The sequence below is a fragment of the Silene latifolia genome, chromosome 8 (assembly GCF_048544455.1).
Source record: "Silene latifolia isolate original U9 population chromosome 8, ASM4854445v1, whole genome shotgun sequence".
Lineage (NCBI taxonomy): Eukaryota > Viridiplantae > Streptophyta > Magnoliopsida > Caryophyllales > Caryophyllaceae > Silene > Silene latifolia.
The window spans coordinates 92,199,196-92,217,624 of NC_133533.1; the positions used below are offsets into that span (position 1 = coordinate 92,199,196).

Here is an 18,429-nt window from a genome sequence, read left to right on the forward strand (position 1 = left end):
AATTGGAGCAAGAGCCTTCTGTTTTGACTATTGCAGGAGCTGGTTTGGGGAAGGAAGAGTCGTCCATTGCTCCAGCTATGAAGGAGCCAATCGTTCAAAGAGGCGGCCTAGGATGTCTTAGATATGGCACTGATGAGCAGCCTGATGAGGAGCCAGTCATGGTGACGGAGTCCGATTTGGATTTTGATGAGCCAGACGAGGTCATTGATAGGGAAGATGGTACAGATTTTGATCCGTTGAGTTCTGCGGATATTGGAGTTGATAGGAGTGCAGCTGAGGAGATGAGCACTGTAGAGGCTACTTCTTGTAGCCAGACGCCGAGCAAGTGGGCCATTCCGTGGCCATTTTTGATCAATTATTAGTTGATTAAGACTTTAAGAAAAACATTTTATTGTTTTTGTTAGACTTTTTATTGCTTTGGTTTGCGCGAGACTTCGCTTTTATAAGTTTGCTTAGGATTTAAAGACTTTAGACTGTTACTTTGGGTTTTGCGCAATTTTGGGCGCGTTATTATGTGCATTTGCAGGTTCATATACCCTATTAGCTCAATTTATTGAGCTAAATCAAAGAAATCAGAAACTTACAGCAGGTTTCTCAGTCGATCGACTGGCAGTCTTGGTCGATCGACTGAGCCGCGACACCAGGAGCTTCTGAGCACTGTCACCCTGGTCGATCGACTGGCTATTATGGTCGATCGACCGTCTTCCGCTGGTGTACTTGTTCACGACTATTCCCCTGCTGTGTTTGGTCGATTTGCGGAATTGAGGGAGTCTTTTCTCCACTTTATTCTCCGATTCATTTTTGTTTACTTCCGTTTCCTTATTTTGCACATAATTTTGCGTTTCGAAAATTGATTTCTCGGAATTACGCGCAGTATTTTTGTTTCCTTTCAGGTACCTATAGGAGCTCCTAGCTCACGCTGGTTTGGGAAGGTTTCCTTCTGCACTTAAAGTCTTGTGAGTTTCTGAGTTTAACTTCATATCTTGTTTAGTTATAATAACGCAAATTCCCGTTTCCCTTTTATTTCATTACAAGATTTTGCACAATGAGGACATTGTGCGATTTGGTTTGGGGAAGGGTTTTGCGTTACATTCACTCTGTTTTGCATTCACGTTTACATTCCTGTCTTGCATTATTGTTTATTTTCCCATATATACAAAAAATCAAAAAAATTTCAAAAATTTCAAAAATTCAAAAAATATGCACGTTTATTTTAGCATGTAGGTCGAGTCGGAACGGTAGTAATTCAATGACGACATTGCATTTGCATTTGTTTATGCCTAAGCCGTGCTTAATTGACATGTTATTAGTAGAATCATATATGCATAATCTACGAGTTTTCGTTAATTTATTCGTTTAATCTTGAGATTTGACTTTGAGTTTTGGCAAACTACATCATTTTCTGAGGTTTAGAGCTTATAACTGGTGTCATCTATGACCAGTTCATCTAGGATTGTGAGTAGTTACTCCTTATGAGACATGTTATATCAATTTGCATAAATATGAACTTAATCTACTTAATACCTGTATGCATTCGGGTTCGTGGTTAGTTGACACATGTGGAAGAGGCCACCCTTTTATTCATTTGTGGCATAAGCTCCACACTGCCAAAAATAGCCTTTTTGTCCCGTTAACTACATCCTACATTTAGCCTGCCCTTGTCAAGCTAGTAGTTTATGTTGTTGGGATTGTTATTTCGTTTTTGGTAGCTAATGCTTATTTTGAGATAATGTTGGAAAGATGAAAAAAATAGAAAAAAAAGAAAAAAAAAAGAAAGAAAAAAGAACAAAAATAGAGCAGTGTTCGACAAAAGAACAGAATTCAATCGATCGACTGACCATCTTTGTCGATCGACTGCAGCCCGAGAAAAGGAAATTCGAAAAATCACATGGTTGAAGTTTTGAGTAGATGGTGATTTTATTCCCATATTTTATTATTATCATTTGGGGAATTACTAATCATTGGAGAACGTGAGATTTGTGCTTACTATTAGCACCGTTCTATCGTTTAATCTTGAGCAAGAAGTTGGAATGAATTATTGATTTGGTTCCCTTAGTTACTAGCTTGGCTTTTAACTCAGTTTTTATCCAAATTTACATTAGCCCCTTCCTGCCCATACCTCACATATTCATATTTACCTCGGAATGTGTCATTGTCATTTGTTTGGTTGGAATGCATATGTACGGTTGTAGCAATTATTTTCATATTAGATTGCAGGCATGTTCTTATAGGTCGTAGTTAGGTGAGAGTCATTACAAAATTTACTTCTTTCTATCTTTTACATATTTTCACATGTGCGTATGTGTGATTTGAGCGACCCGTGAGAGTCCAAAATGATAAATCTCTATAGTTGATGGTTCACCAGTTTTTGACGACTACACAACTGGTTTAGGCTTTGCAGCTTGCATTTCGCTCTGAGATTGAAATCGTTCCATTAGGTTTTAAGATTGAGTCTAGTTCTTGCTTGGGGACAAGCAAGGGTTTGGTTTGGGGAAGCTTGATGCGTGTCATTTATATGCTGTTTTACACCTCATTTTACACGCATTTCAGAGCTCATTTATATGGTTTATACTACTATTTTCCCTATTTCCGTCTACTTTCGTGTTTTTGTATAATATTGCAGAAACGTGAAGAATCCAGCGGAAATCGAGCCGAATCCGTCCCTAAGTACTTAGCATTGCATTTGACATGGAGTAAAGACTCGGGAAATGAACTTGGTGCGCATATCGAGGCCCGAAAGACGAATTCACGAACCTTTTGGAGCAACTACCTGATGAAGCAGTCGATTGACTGCCCACCATAGTCGATCGACCAGAGTGCGATTTTAAATAAGATCAAAGGGTTCTGTTCAATGAGTCTTGGTCGATCGACTGAGGTTCATGGTCGATCGACCACACCACGAGCTGACGGAAATCAAAAGACGCGAGAAAGCCCAATGTAATTAGGTTTAGGAATAAAAGTTACGTAAGACTATCTATATAACGTAAACTAGGTTTTCAGAAGTTTATCATCGAATTTTATCAGAGAATTTAGGGTTCCGAGTTTAGCATTAGATTTCATAATAATTCAATACAATTGTTTTTATTTTCTTTAATAAAGTTCGTGCTTTGGATTTCTTCCTCCTGTTTTTCATTCGGTAAATTAGTTTCCTTAATTTCAGTTTATATTTGTTCGTTCATAGTTTAGAATTGCTAGGTTAGATTTCCCAAGCCAAATTATTGATTCATGTTAGTTAATTATTTAGTTATTTCGATTATGAATTCTATTGCTTTATTTGTTAATTTTATTGCTGTTGTTATTTTCATTATGAGTATCTAAACCCATCGTGCTAGGATGTAGGGGACCTGTAGTGTAGGCGGCGTAAATTTTGTAGGCCTGAGTCGCGCCATGGTCGATCGACCGCCTACCCTGGTCGATCGACCGGCTCACGTGAGATCAATTTCGTCTTGTTTAATATAATTGCTATATTTGATAAATCGAGTGCACGCGACTAGTTTAATGCTTAGGAATTGACCGACCCGACAAGATCGAAAGATAGGGGAGGAAAATAGACTACTTAATTAGGACGACTAAATTAATAAGATCGAGAGATAAGTTAATTTAGACTTTTAAATCACTTTTCAGGACGAGAGTCAGTACTAGTGACATTAGGGACCCGTAGCTAGATCGAAAGATGCTACCTGTTAAGAATGGACCGAGGGGACTTCTTATTTTCCCGTCTCACGTGATTGTTTTAGACTACTTAGGTTACTGCCGCTGAAACTACAGTGAACCGACCATCTTAGCATCCTTTTAATACTTGCTTTTATCCATTTTCATCTATTGCTTATTTATTTGTTTTAGTTCCGTTTTTATTATTGCCTTTAGTTATAGAACAATTCAAAACAAACCCCCACACATTTCTTACTTTAGACTAAAATCAGACAACTATTAATTGCATCGCCTCTCTGTGGTTCGACCCTGACTGCCGCTATATATATTAGTAGTTTGGAAATTATAAATTTATCTTTGGTACTCTACGACGGTATCATTATTCACTACCTTGGGAAACAGAGATGGTAACACTCTCATTTACTTGGGATGTCTAGCTAAAGACTCCTGAATAAATAGGGGTGTTACAAAGTGGTATCAGAGCAAACGATCCTAAGGCCTAAACTAATGAATTTAATGAACTTAAGATGAGTCTAATAAAATGAACCCGGGGTATAAACTATTTAGGAGTCCTCTTCTAGGTTAGGGAGACGTCGTTGACCTGGCCCTTTTCAGTTTTGAGCCGGTCACCTCGAGGAAGGTTAAGGAGAGAGAACGGTAGTTAGCGTGGATGTTTTAACTTAAGGGTCTAATTGTACCCTGAATATGTGAGAAGTACTAATTTTATCGCAATTTGAGAAGAAAATGTATGAAACTTTGAGACGAATAAAAAAGGATATGTGTGTGGTCTATGAGACGGCGGTCAGAGTGAATTTAATTTGTTTTAATTCGTTGCATAGTTACGCATGGAAATTTTCTTGGCATATCACGAATGACATAAATTGGAGAAACATGAACCGTGAATTATTGCATCTTTATATGAATTGGTTGTATATATGAGAATTTCATGCTTAGAAATTTCATGTCTAGAGATATGCGAAATGTGCTACCCTGAACTGATTTGTGGTATTTATGCTATAAAATTGTTATAAAGTTTAAATTTAATTGTCGAATATTTAGTATGATAGATGTTTAAAAGAAAGGCAGGTAGGCATGAATGGTGTGAGACCGAAAAAAAAACGAAAATTTTGACAAATTATAAAGAAATTGTGGCAAAATAATTTGTACCCATTCATTTATTTCTAGTAAGCATGCTCGTACCTTAGAATTTAATTAATTTGATATTAAAAAATTCAATGTAGAAATATCGTCGGGGGAGTCAGTAACGTTTGGGAAGATACATCAGGATATGAATATTTTAATCGGAAAAATTCTTTTTCTATGGATTTAATTAAACTTCTTTGAGAGATTTAGAGATATCTTGGGGATGAATTGATTGGGAAAAAAATAGAGGATTTATTGACTGCTATCAAAATGAAGTGTCTTTAAGGGAACTTAAAGGAATAAAGGTGTCTTATAAGGGAATTGTGGTGAAATCTAAGGTGAGATTTACGACAACAATTACCTTAAAATTTTTTGTTAGGAGGGTCATCAGATGTGAATGATATCTTTATTATTTTATGGGTCATATAGAAAAGATATATAGTCTGAGATTATTGGGAAACATAGGAGTATAAGAGAAGTGAGATTGGTGATTGATGCGATAAGAAGGTAAGTAATGTGATTTGAAGGGTGTTATTGGCATTAAATTTAATGAAGTATTAGTGTAGTTTTCTGGTTAGTTGTGACGTGAATACGGTGCAGGTAAGGGTAATAAATTTTAAAAAGTTAAATGTTCATGAGAAGGATATATTATAATAGGATGGAAGTGAATTTTATTTAATGAGCTTAATTTGTTTTATGTTAGTGTACGAAATTTTAGATGCTTGGGGTGCTTAGAAATTTGGGTTACTAAGAGATAACTTTAGGTGTATGTTAGTTATGAGTTACCAGAATGAGGTAAAATTTTCGATTTTGGAAATTATTAATGATGGGTATGATAACTAAAGATGAAATGTAATTTAATGGTGGCAAATGAGAATTTGAGTAAGTGAAATTAAATAATGTGTTTAATAAGGGAACAAATAACGAAACATTTTTCGGAGAAAAACTATCGTTATCAATTGTTGGGATTTAGTTAAGCATCAAAGATAAAATAGTCGATCCTTGAGGATTAAATAGTAAGAATAATAATTTCGGTTATTTAGTAATTTTAAGATGAGTAAGGTGAATAAGGATTGAAGCGAACTTAAGGACGAGTATGATTTAGGCATATGGTGTGTTAAGATTGATAAGATAAGAATGTTATAATTTGAAAGATTGACATTTATTACACAAGCAAGTGTTATGGACACTTGTTGGCAGAACGATGAGTGGAATGTTCGGACGAATATTTTGTAAATATAAATAAGTTGATAGTGATTGAAAGAAGTCTGAAGGATCTTGGTGAGTGTTGTGTAGTCTTTGAGGTTACGCGGACGGAACCTTAATTTTAAGTAGGGTAGGATGTCATATTCCGTTAGTATCACTTCTTTTTATTTGTTATTTGGTTATAAGAAATGTTGGTAAGCGTGATGAGATCTGTTGTAGCATTACAGTGGACTTAAGGATTTACTTCTTGTAAATGTTGGTGGTGCACCACGTAGGGTGTGAGTATCTGGGGGAGAGTATTGGATAAGACCACGTAGTCTGTTAATATTTGGGATTATTGTGGTGTCTAGATAGAGGTGAAACTTCGGGACGAAGTTATTTTTAAGTGAGGTAGAATGTAATACTACTGAAGTTAATAGTACATATGGTTGGGTAATATGTGTAAGTGGCGTCATAATGTGAGTTAGCAGTGATAACATTTTGATTAGCCTGCAGAGTCATGGTGGAAAAGGTTTTGAGTGGTTCTTAGTATGCGCGAACTTCGAGGACGAAGTTCATTTTAAGAAGGGAAGATTGTAATACCCATCATATTTTATGGTTATAGGACCCTTGTGATGTGTCTAAAGTATAAGGTTGACTATGAAAGGTTAATAGTAAGCTTGCACAAATGTGTGAATTATGGAAATGTGATCACTTGTTTTAGGGGTAACTTGAAACGACAATATCTAGATCTTTACAGCTATTATGTGGGTGATTCAAATTTGAGGTTAAAGCGTATTGTCTTACCTTTCTAACGCATGGTGACAAGCTTGATTCTGATGAGTATCGAAGAAATGACAGCTGCTTGAAAACCATTGCGCAAAGCTGAACTCGATGAGTGATATTACGCGCTAATTAGTTTCATAATTTCGCACCTTATTATAATATTCATAATCATATAATATTATATCCCGTTATTATTATTATTATTATATTAATTTATTTTACCTGGCATAAATATTTTATTATAATATTATTATATCTTAAAACTTATAAACTTTCCTAAAACGAAACTACCTTACTACTATATATACAATAGCAAACCACAAGTTTTATTCACTTTCACAAAACACAATATATATATATATATATATATATATATATATATATATATATATATATATATATATATATATATATATATATATATATATGGCGAGGGCATTGATCGGATATCCGATCCGAACTCAACTTTCGGTTCGGATACCCGATCCGAAAATTCAAAATTCTACTATCCGATATCCGATCCGAAAACTTCGGATATCCGACTTTTGATATCCGAAAATTTCAAATCGGATATCCGAATATCCGGTATCCGATCCGATTACTTGAAAAGCTGAAAATTCATATCAAAAGCATCCCCAAATCCAATTTTACTTTTATTTCCACATATTAAACTACACCAAAATCTTAGAAAATGCTTTATTTGTGTCAAAACTTACCACGGTAAACCTAATGTACCACAATTTTGAACTCATTTTTTAAAGTTAGGTTAACAAATTAACAATCCCTAATGTAATATTGATGGTGACGGTATAAAAGGCAGCTAGATCTGCAAACAAACTGAATCTAAGCCAATCACTATGCTTCCTCTTGGTATCATCACTCCGGGCCTCCGGCGCCCAGATCTGAGTTGTTGACTAAAAGTCATCAATAACTTCGTCGTGGCCAAAATGTAGATATTACTTTGTAGATGGCAAAAGCTATGGGGAAATGGAAAAGAAGGAGATCACCTTAGTGTAATAATGGAGGTATGATATTATTATTATGACTGAGTATGTATGGGAGAACTAACACTACTACAGATACAGGCTATAACAACGGTCAAAACCCGTTGTTATATAAAAAAGCGGACGTTGTTAAAGCGTCCGTTGTAAAAGGTTTTAACAACGGTTGGTTTTCTTAAGGAAACCGTTGTCAAAAATATTAACAACGGTTTTAAGTATAAAACCCCGTTGTGGAAAGTGTGACTCAATTTTGGGGGGAAAGTTATAACAACGGGTTGTTTGTAAATAACCGTTGTTGTTTGTTCTTAAAAAATAAAAAAAAATTAAATTAAATATTACTAGCTATAAATATTAAAGCATCCTTTACTAACATATTAAAGCATCCTTTACTAACATTCATTAATTGAAACAACATGGCAATGAACCCTAATTTTATCAACAACGAAGAATGGCTTACACAAACGATTGAAGATGATGGGAAGGTTCTCGCCGGGCTTCCCGCCGATCAACACCCATTAATCAAAGCATCCCTTGAACATCAACGGAATTATTGGATTAAGAGGCGTGAAGCAGTCCGGCTTGTTAACAAAGCCTCATCATCATCATCATCTTCATACCCTCGTCGGCCTTTTACTTTCGCAACTTGGTCTGCAGCCGAGATATGTTGAGTTGTACTCTTCCAACCTTATCTCCACATGCAAGTCGTGTCCTTGCATATATTCAATCTGTTATTGCAAAATATGAAGCCAATGACCAGGAAGTTAGCGGTATACCAGAGTGGCGTGATTGGTGGCAGGTTGAGAAGCGCTTTTTACGCTTAACCGGGGTTGTTCCGGCTTATTATACATCTTTTGATTTCTGATAATTGCTGTAATGTATTTGGTTTAAAATTAAATGAAATGATCATTTTGAAAGTGTTGAGTTATGCTTGTTTGATTTGCTTCCATTTTTTCAACTCCATAGATCGTCATCATCAAGATCCGATTATTACCGCCATCACTCATCCAATAAGATTTGAAGCAACATTGAGAGATATGATGATGCTGATTATGGCACAACTTCCTAACATATATATTAATTAAAAAACAACTCAACCCACACATTGCTTAGTATAAATACATTGCATTATCTCAACTAACATGCATTTCCATTATCTCAATATATTCTCCAAACCCTAACTCAAGTAAAACAAACTCCAAATAAATTAACCCTCTCCTTAATCTTTCAAAACAAACTCCAAACTCCAACAAAATGAATGATATCATCCTTAAGACTCTTACTATGCTCGATCCGTCTCAAGGACGCCAAAGAAGATGGAAATGAAATAATTAGAAACACATACATGGAAATGAAATAATTAGCAGATCTTTGAACGGAACCTAATGGTCGATAAAAACACATACATGGAAATGCAATAATTAGAAAAATAAAATAATGACGATGAAACAAACCTGATAATTACAGAACGTACGTAAAGAAACGATGAAATCAACAGTGACGGCGAGAAGATAAAGCGACGATGAGAAAGAGAGAAAGAGACGATGAGAAAGTGTGTGTTTTGTGTTTGTGTTTGGCTGCTGCTGGGTTTGTGTTTGTGTATTAAGGTTTGTGTTTTGTGGCTGGAGCAGACTTGTGTTTGTGTGGTTTATAGTATGGAAGGTATTGACAACGGTTATTAAACAACAACCGTTGTGAAATATGTTTTAACAACGGTTGTAAAAAACACCCGTTGTTAAATAAGTTTTAACAACGGGTTTCAAAAATAACCGTTGTGATTACTTTTCACTAACTTTGCGCCAATTTTGCGCCAAATTATTAACAACGGTTGTGCATGTGTTACCCGTTGTTAACACTAATAACAACGGTTTTTATAACCATACCCGTTATAATTTATTTTAGTAAAATTCGCGCCACACATTCTACAACGTCTATTGTGATTTTCGTGAATAATCGTTGTTAAAGGGCCGTTGTGGTTGCCTGTATTTGTAGTAGTGTAAAGGAGTAAGAAAAGAGATGAAGAAAGGAAATGAACTGAAAATGGTAAAAGAAGGAGATGAGGTCTGACATTTTGGTATGGATAAATGAACATGCGGCTGATTTTGTCTTAGATTTAGGTTAATGGAACTATGGAAGAACAATTCTTATATTTTATAACATCACAATATTGGCACACCGTTGAAGGCCCAATAATTATAGTTTGGGCTTATATAGTATGAACTTATTCAGTGACACGACCTACGTTAAGAGCTATATAAATTAAAAAAAATCAAAACACAACTTATCGGAACGGATATCAGATATCCTAATTTTTTTAAACTGTTATCCGATATCCGATCCGTATCCGAAAGTTTCGGATCGGGTATCCGAACCGAAACTGCTTTTCGGATCGGATATCCACTTTTTCGGATCGGATGCGGATCGGATCTCGGATCGGTTCGGATAATCGGATTTTTTGCTCAGCCCTAATATATATATATATATATATATATATATATATATATATATATATATATATATAGAGAGAGAGAGAGAGAGAGAGAGAGAGATAAGGAGCTTGTTCATCATTTTTTTCATCTTAAGGTTAATTGGTGATGCTTTTGTGAGACGGGTTTTGTTTCTTGGATTGGTGTGCTTTTGGTCGGGACTATGTCTTTTCGGTAACTTGTCTTTAGGAGCACCTAGACCAAAACACAATTTATAACTTCACAAACAACTCTACAATTAGTAAAGAGGCAAGTAAAGGTCGGATCCCAAGGGACAAGAATTTAGATGAGATTTCTATTGCAACTAGTGGTGTCTTAGGGGTGTCACAATTGGGGTTGATGTAGAAGGTCACTAAACTAAATAGCAATGAAAGTAAACAAGAAAGATGAATAATAAAGGGTTGTAAACAATTGATAAAAAGCACTAGGGTGTCATGGGGTCATAGGGGATTCATGGGAATTGATCATACAAACATGTTCTCAAATTATAAGCAAGCAATTATTGTTGTGATGGATTGAGTTGGTTTATATCTTACGATCCTAGGAAAGTTTGGGTCCCGTAGCCGAATCGATTAGATTGTACAACACCTACAAGTCGACTTAATCTTCCCTACTCAACAACATGCATGGTCTAATGAGACTCGAGTTGGTTTATGTCTTACAAGTCTCATTGAAAAGATAGGTGATGGGTAAAAAATGCAAGGATTCATAGGCTCACATTTCATCAAACATAACATGTGCATGAGTTGAGATCACAACAAGCAAGCAAATAAACCATGAAATGTGCGGATTGCAAGCAAAGACGCACGGATTGCTGACCAGTCTTGTTTCATCTTCTTTTCTTCCCTTTTATTCATAAGATCCTTCGGGATTTCCTCGGGGATGCAAGGATCTTTTCTCATCATTGCCCATCTACTATAGTATGTACAAAGGCCTTCTAATCTTGTCTCTCCTTGATGCCTGGTCATTGAATTCAATCAATTTAGTCTCGTTTTGCCATGAAAATGCAAGGTTTGCACTCCTTTCCTACCAAAGGATCAAAACCTCAAAGAATATGCAAAACAAAGAACTGGAGTATCGCGGAATTCCCCCTCTTGCCTAGACAAGAAGAAGGGTCATCCCCTCTCTACCATGCACAAAAATGGATACGATGGATAAAGGGATCAATAGATATTTGAGTTTCACATTGGGAGTTTGCTTTTGTTTTTGTTTTTCCCCCCAATTTCTTGTGGCATATATCATTTGAAAACACTTTCTTGCCATTTCTTTTTTATTTTTGGCATTTTAACACTTGACAACTTTCAACTTTTCTTTGCATTTCTTTTGAACATTTTCAAAGTCACCCCATATGTAGTGAGGGTGGCTTATATTTGAAGCTTTAGGAGTTCTATTTTTGCTCCTCTTTTCATTTGATGCATTTTTTTTTTTGCAAACTTTCTTTCACTTTTCATTTCATTGAACTCAAATTGATTTCTTTTTGTGCCCATTCCCTTTTGTTGACAAAAATGTGGTAGAACATGGATGATGGATGGATGGATGTATGGTTTTAAGGGTCACCTTGGAATAAACGGTAGCCAAGGACTTATCACACCACAAGGTACTCTTGACTAGGCCTTAATCCATGGGTCAAAGGATACTAGCATGACACATCCTAGGGTGTTTTACAAGTATTCTAACAAGCAAAGTCTTAAGAAGAAAAAGCATCTACTAGGGCCTATATACACTTGTCAAGCTTCCCAAGTAGACGGTTTCACAAAATTTTCTAACATGCAAACTACATGCCATGATGCAACTAGCATATAAACATCCTAATGCATATGATTCTACTAACTAATATGTCATATAAACTAAATGCAAGTCCTAAGTTCACATTGTTATACCGCATCAATCAAAATAAAGCCACATAGTCATTAACATAAAGAGGAAAAAGGAGATTAAAAAGATCATACCATGCAGTCTTCAATATCCTCATGTCTCAGATGTGGCGTAGTCGATCAATGTGAACAAGGATAGAACAAACATAATATACAACAATATATACATGACTACAGTTCAAAGGAAATGAACTTGTTTTTGGTTTTTCAATTTTTCAAATTTTTATGGTTTTTTGAATAAAAGTTAAGTTATAATTCCCCATCCCCACACTAATATGGGCATTGTCCTCAATGGCCAAAATGATGGGAAATCATGCAAGCATGATGCATGAATTCTACACTAAATGCAAGCTACACTAATCTACACTACATGATGCATGGGTTTTTGTTTATGACGGAGAGCATAATTTATATTACCTCCCGTTGCGTATGCATGTACTTCCCCAAACCGAGTTAGACATTATTTCTAATGTCCTAAGGTTGGGTGTAGTTCATGCACACAAGATGCAATGCATGAAACTAAATTTGTCATTTTGGATTTTCAAAAGTGGGAACAATAAAATAAGAACACCTCAATGGGGCCGAGGTGTTAGTCCTCTATGTTGCTAGGACTACTCCAACCATGATCAAGATAAATAAATAAAACAAAGAAAGAAGTAGACAAACCTCAAGAGGGTAGGAGCCTCTAAAGGTTGCTAGTCTTCCATCATATCATCATCATCTTCCTCAATAGAAGTGGACTCATCACCACTTCTCTCTTCACTTTCTTGTTCACTTTGTTCGTCATCCTCTTCTTCTTTTTCACTAGCCTCTTCATCAATGCTTTCAACAACCGCATCACCGACAACCTCATCGTCACCCGGAATCTCACCCCTAGATGCACTCGGAAAGAAGACTTCCCTATCCGCCCAACTAGGCAAAGGACATGAAGGATCAAGTAGTCCTTGCCTAGCTAAATGAAGGAGGGGTGGATATTGGGCTAAGTAAGCATCTTCCCGATCCTTAAAAGCTTGCTTGTGCATCTCTTGCATAAGTAGAGTCATATAATCTTTGCTTGCTTCAACACCTTCGGGTTTGAACTCTTGGTACTTGAAAGGATAGGGTGGTGTGACAATGGAAGAGGAGGGCATTTCAATTTCATCCCTTTGTTGCCGGATGATGTATTCGGCTTCTTTATAGAGGGGAAGGAGATAGTTGGTCCGATGGACACTTAAACGACAAATCTTCGAAGGCAAAGTAAAAGATCTAGCCTCATTGCTGAGCCACCCATACTTGGTGTCAAGAGGGTTATGAGTGACCCACTTGTACTTGTTAATCATAGCATCCAAATCAATGAGATGACCCCCCTTTTTCGCCACATACTTGCTATCCTTGTTGAAGTTCGGATCAAAGTACTTAGCTAAAAGAGTGACTAGACCTACATTCACAATAACGGTAGTGACTTGCATCCCACAATCAACATTTAGCCATCGATCCACCAAAAGCCTTAGAGAATTGTAAGGCGTGGTGAATTCCCTTCCAATATTTAAGGCCGACTCAAGAAGAACACAATCGAGCTTGGTAAAGTGGTTGGTGTCTTTTCTTGCAATGATGGTATTCCCGATGACCTTATGCCACACTCTAATGCCCGGATGGTGGACTAATAGAACGCGACTAGCATGATAGTTCTCAAATTTCCTTCCGGAAATCGCCTCCCAAAGAGGAGCGGGGTCATACTTTACGGGATTCTTGAAATAGGTGAATCACTAAGACCCAATACTTTACCCAATTCATCAAAGGTGATTCGCCTACTCACATTAGCTAGGCGGAACTCGATGTTTTCCATAGTCTCTACCTTTGTAACTTTCAAAGAACTCAAGAATTCTAAGGTAAGGGAGGGGTATGTCAATTCTTTTGTAGCAAACAATTTTCCCAACCCCATGGCTTCAAATAAGGCTTTAGTTTGTTCAAGGACACCCAACTTATTCAAGGCATCTTCACAAATAAACTTGGTGGATAGAAAGGATTTTCTAGCATACTTGGCAAAAGTTTCCCTATGGGAGTTAGAAATGAAAATTACCTCCGGATAGTTCGAAAGTTGAGCAATTTCCGGAGTAGTTGAAGTGGTTGCTTCCAAGGGAGGTTGTTGTTGTTTTTGTTGCACTTCCAAGTTTGAGCTAGCTACCACCATAGCCAATGAGGCTTTCTTTGCTTGAAGACTCTTTTATCTTGTTGAGAGTGCCTTTGCCTTAGGTGCCTTTGTTGCTCCTTTTGTCCTTGCCATTGATGATTGAACCAAGAAAAGAGTGAAAATCTTCAATTTCCAAGTGTACCCAAATCTATTTTAAGATGAAAGGCTTTGCCTTTATGGATTCAAAAATCGACTCAAAGGTTGAAGATTTTGGTGCTTGGTTTGATTTTTGTTGAAAGAGGAGTGATTAATTGTTGTTAGGAGGATGTTTTGATTTGATTTTGATGAATCTGGTTGAGGAAATCTTGTTTTGGTGATGGAGAGGATGAGGGTTTTGAGTTTTGGGGTTTATGGGTAGTGTTTTGAATGAAGAAATGAAGAAATGAATGTGGGAGGGGGTCTATAAAAGACCCGAAAAGTTTGAATTGCAGGGGGAAGACGGGCGGCTTTCCTTCGAGACGCCCGTATTCTGTCTATTTTGGGTTGAGAATTCTCGCCTATAGACGGGCGTCTTTCAGCAAAGACGCTCGGATTGTTCAACTGCGGGACGGGCGTCTTTCCCTGAAGACGGGCGTATTCCTTTCCAGTGAATTTTCTTGTTTTTCTCAGCCAAAAAGATGGGCGTCTTTTCTTCCAGGACGGGCGTCTTTTTAAAGACGGGCATCTTCTCTTGCAGGACGCTCGGATTTGTTAACAGTCCCAAAATTTCAAAAATTCAGGTCAGAGGGACGGGCGTCTTTTGACTAATACCACCGGGTTGCCTGAAGACGGGCAGATTCTCTTGAAAACGCTCGGATTCTGCCCCTTTTACCCGGATTCAGTTCCATCCCTGTACTTGCATATCCCGTGTCATTTTTCATTCTTCAAAGTCCCGTGTTCTTCATTGTGGGGGCACTACTAAGGCATGAATAGCCTAGGCAATTGCTATCCCCACACTAAGCTAAAGCACTACACATCAATTGAAATCATTAGTCCCTCCCTCACTTCTCTCAAAAATGATAATTATCTTGATCAAAGTATAAAAATCCAAAAGTGACAAAAATGCAATATAAGAATTAAAATACGAGTTAGGGAGTTAGAAATATTTACAAATGGTGGTTTAGGGAGGACTCCACCAAACTCTCATCCTTAGTGAGATGTCATGGGGGCATATCCAAGGTGTTGTTGATGTTGCTCAACACCTTGAAGAAGTAATCAAAAGCTTGTTCATTATCATGATAAAGATCTTCAATAGACCTTTGCCCTTGTTGTCGGTCTTGATCGATAGCATTACCAATATAGGGATTGAAAATCCCTTCAAATTCATCGTCCCAAAGTCCACAAACTTCATCTACTTGATCACTAAAGATCTCTTGAGTTGATTGAGACAACTCTCCCATTATCTTGTCTTGGCCAATGAGGCCATCCTCTTCATTGCTTGACCTTGGTGAGCTTTGCAAGCTCTCTTCGTTACAATTCACTTGCTCTTTGAATGGAGAATCTTCAATTTTCTTCTTCCATTGGAGTTCCGACTTCTTCCTATCATCCTTCCGGCTATAATGATCAATCATAAAACATGGTTCATGCAAACGGGGAGCTCTCATGGTCTTGTCAAGATTGAAAGTTATGCTATCATCTCCCACTTCTAGAGTGAGCTCTCCATGCTTCACATCAATCACCGCACCCGCGGTGTGTAAGAAAGGTCTTCCTAGAATGATTGGAATGTTGGAGTCTTCTTCCATGTCAACAATGACAAAGTCCACCGGATGAAAAATTTCCCAATTAAATGGGGAACATCTTCCCATATCCCTAATGGTGTCTTAGTCGATCTATCGGCCATTTGGAGTGTGATATTGGTGCATTTAAGCTCTCCCATCCCCAAACTTTTACTCACCGAGTATGGCATAACACTCACACTAGCCCCTAGATCACATAAGGCTTTGTTGATCGTGGTGTCGCCAATGGTACACGGTATTGAGAAGCTTCCCGGATCTTTGAGTTTTGGAGGTGAACTCCCTTGAAGTATTACACTACTCACCTTAGTGAAGGCGATAGTCTCAAGCTTCCGGATCGACTTCTTCTTTGTGAGGATGTCTTTCATGTATTTCGCATAGGCCGGCACGTGATTGATCAATTCCGTGAAAGGAATTGAGACTTCCAAATTCTTCACAATTTCCATAAATTTTCCAAGTTGGTCATCAAATTTGGGCTTGGCTTGACGACTTGGAAAAGGAAGTCTAATCACAATGGGCTCCTTCTCCTTGACCTTGTCTTCATTTTTCTTTGAAATTTCTTCTTTTGATGGTTCTCCATCCTTGGAGTTTTGCACAATTTCTTCTTTGTCACTAGCTTCCAAAACTTCATCCTCAACTTGCTTCATCGGTGCTTCATACCTTGTACCACTTCTCAAGTGAATGGCACTAACCGTTTCATGTCTTGGGGGATTACTTTGAGGTGGTAATTGCCCCTTTTGTCTTTGTGAGCTTGAAGATGCTAGTTGAGTCAATTGGGTTTCCAACATTTTGGTGTGGGCTAGGATGTTGTTGATGGTGGTTTCCTTTGCTTGACTATCCTTTTGCATTTGAGTGAAAAACTCTTGTTGATTCTTTTGCATTTGAAGGACCGCTCTTTGAACATCAAAACCTTGGTCATTTTGTTGATTGTATGGAGATTGATTTTGGTAACCTTGGTTTTGGTTGTAAAAGGGTCTTTGATTTTGGTTTCTCATGGGAGGTGGGGTGTATGTTGGTTGCGGGTTTTGAACATTTTGGCTTTTGTATGAGAGATTTGGATGAAATTTGGTGTTTTCATTGTAATAGTTGGAATAAGGGGTACCACTCTTGTATGCTTGGAAAGCATTCACTTGTTCATTTGTTCCCCTACATTCACTTTGGTCATGTCCCAAAGTTCCACAATTCTCACATATCCCACTTGGGATTGATGAAGATGCCGTCATGGTAATAACATGATGCTTTGGTGATTTTAAGGCTTCTCCTAGTCTAGACATAGCTTTTTCAAACTTCAAATTGATGGTATCAATGTGAGCACTAAGTTGAGCACCCAATTGAGTAATGGAGTCCACTTCATGCTTTCCTCTTCTAGTAGCTTTGCGAGGTCTACTATATTGTGAGTTATGGACCGCCGTTTCCTCAATTTTGTTCCAAGTTTGATTGTCATCAACTTCGGTTAACATTCCATTTGATCCCATGTTGAGAATGTTCCTTGAATCTTCATAAAGACCGTTCCAAAATTGTTGTACCAAGAACCACTAACTAAGTCCATGGTGAGGACATGAGCGACAAATTCCTTTGAATCGCTCCCAAGCTTCATACAAAGATTCTTCATCCCTTTGCTTAAAACCCGTAATTTGAGCTCTTAGCATGTTAGTCTTTTCCGGTGGATAGAACTTTTTGTAGAAAGCTAGAGCCAACTTCTTCCAAGAATCAATTCGGAGAGTAGCCTTATCAAGGCCTTTCAACCATTGTTTCGCGGTGCCAATTAGAGCAAAAGGAAATAAGACCCATCGAATTTGGTCTTGAGTTACACCGGTTTGAGAAATCGCATCACAATAGTCACAAAAGGTCTCCATATGAGAGTGAGGGTCTTCACTAGGCATCCCCCCAAATTGGCTTCTTTCGACTAATTGGATAAATGCGGATTTGGCAATAAAATTTCCGGTTAGATGTTGTGGTGTGGGAGTACCATTGGGTAGGTTCTCCTCAGTGGGTATGGAATGTGATGAAAACATAGGAATTGTGGGTTGGTTTTGTGTTGGGTTCTTCTCACCTTCGCTTGCAAAAGGGTTGATGAACTCAATAGTTGGTTGAATATCTACAACCTCACTAATACCTCTCAAAGTTCTCCTAGCAAGTCTTCTATTGGTTGTTAAAGTTCTTTCAATTTCGTGATCAAAAGGTAACAAATCACCTTGTGACCTTCTAGACATGCAAAATATCAAACAACTCGAAAACAATTAGAAAAAACCTTGAGGACTTTTACTTCCCCAAGGCAAAGAAATACACAACTAATAACAATATAAGAAAATCTAAATCAAGTTAACACCGTCCCCGGCAACGGCGCCATTTTTGGTCGGCACTATGTCTTTTCGGTAACTTGTCGTTAGGAGCACCTAGACCAAAACACAATCTATAACTTCA

At 37.5% G+C, this 18,429-nt stretch overlaps 1 non-coding gene across 1 annotated transcript; it reads left to right on the forward strand.

Moving 5' to 3' along the window:
- Positions 1–17,547: 17,547 nt before the first annotated feature.
- Positions 17,548–17,654, forward strand: LOC141597598 (small nucleolar RNA R71). Its single transcript, XR_012522825.1, has one exon. It is a non-coding gene; the product is annotated as a small nucleolar RNA R71 (small nucleolar RNA).
- The last annotated feature ends 775 nt before the right edge of the window (positions 17,655–18,429 follow it).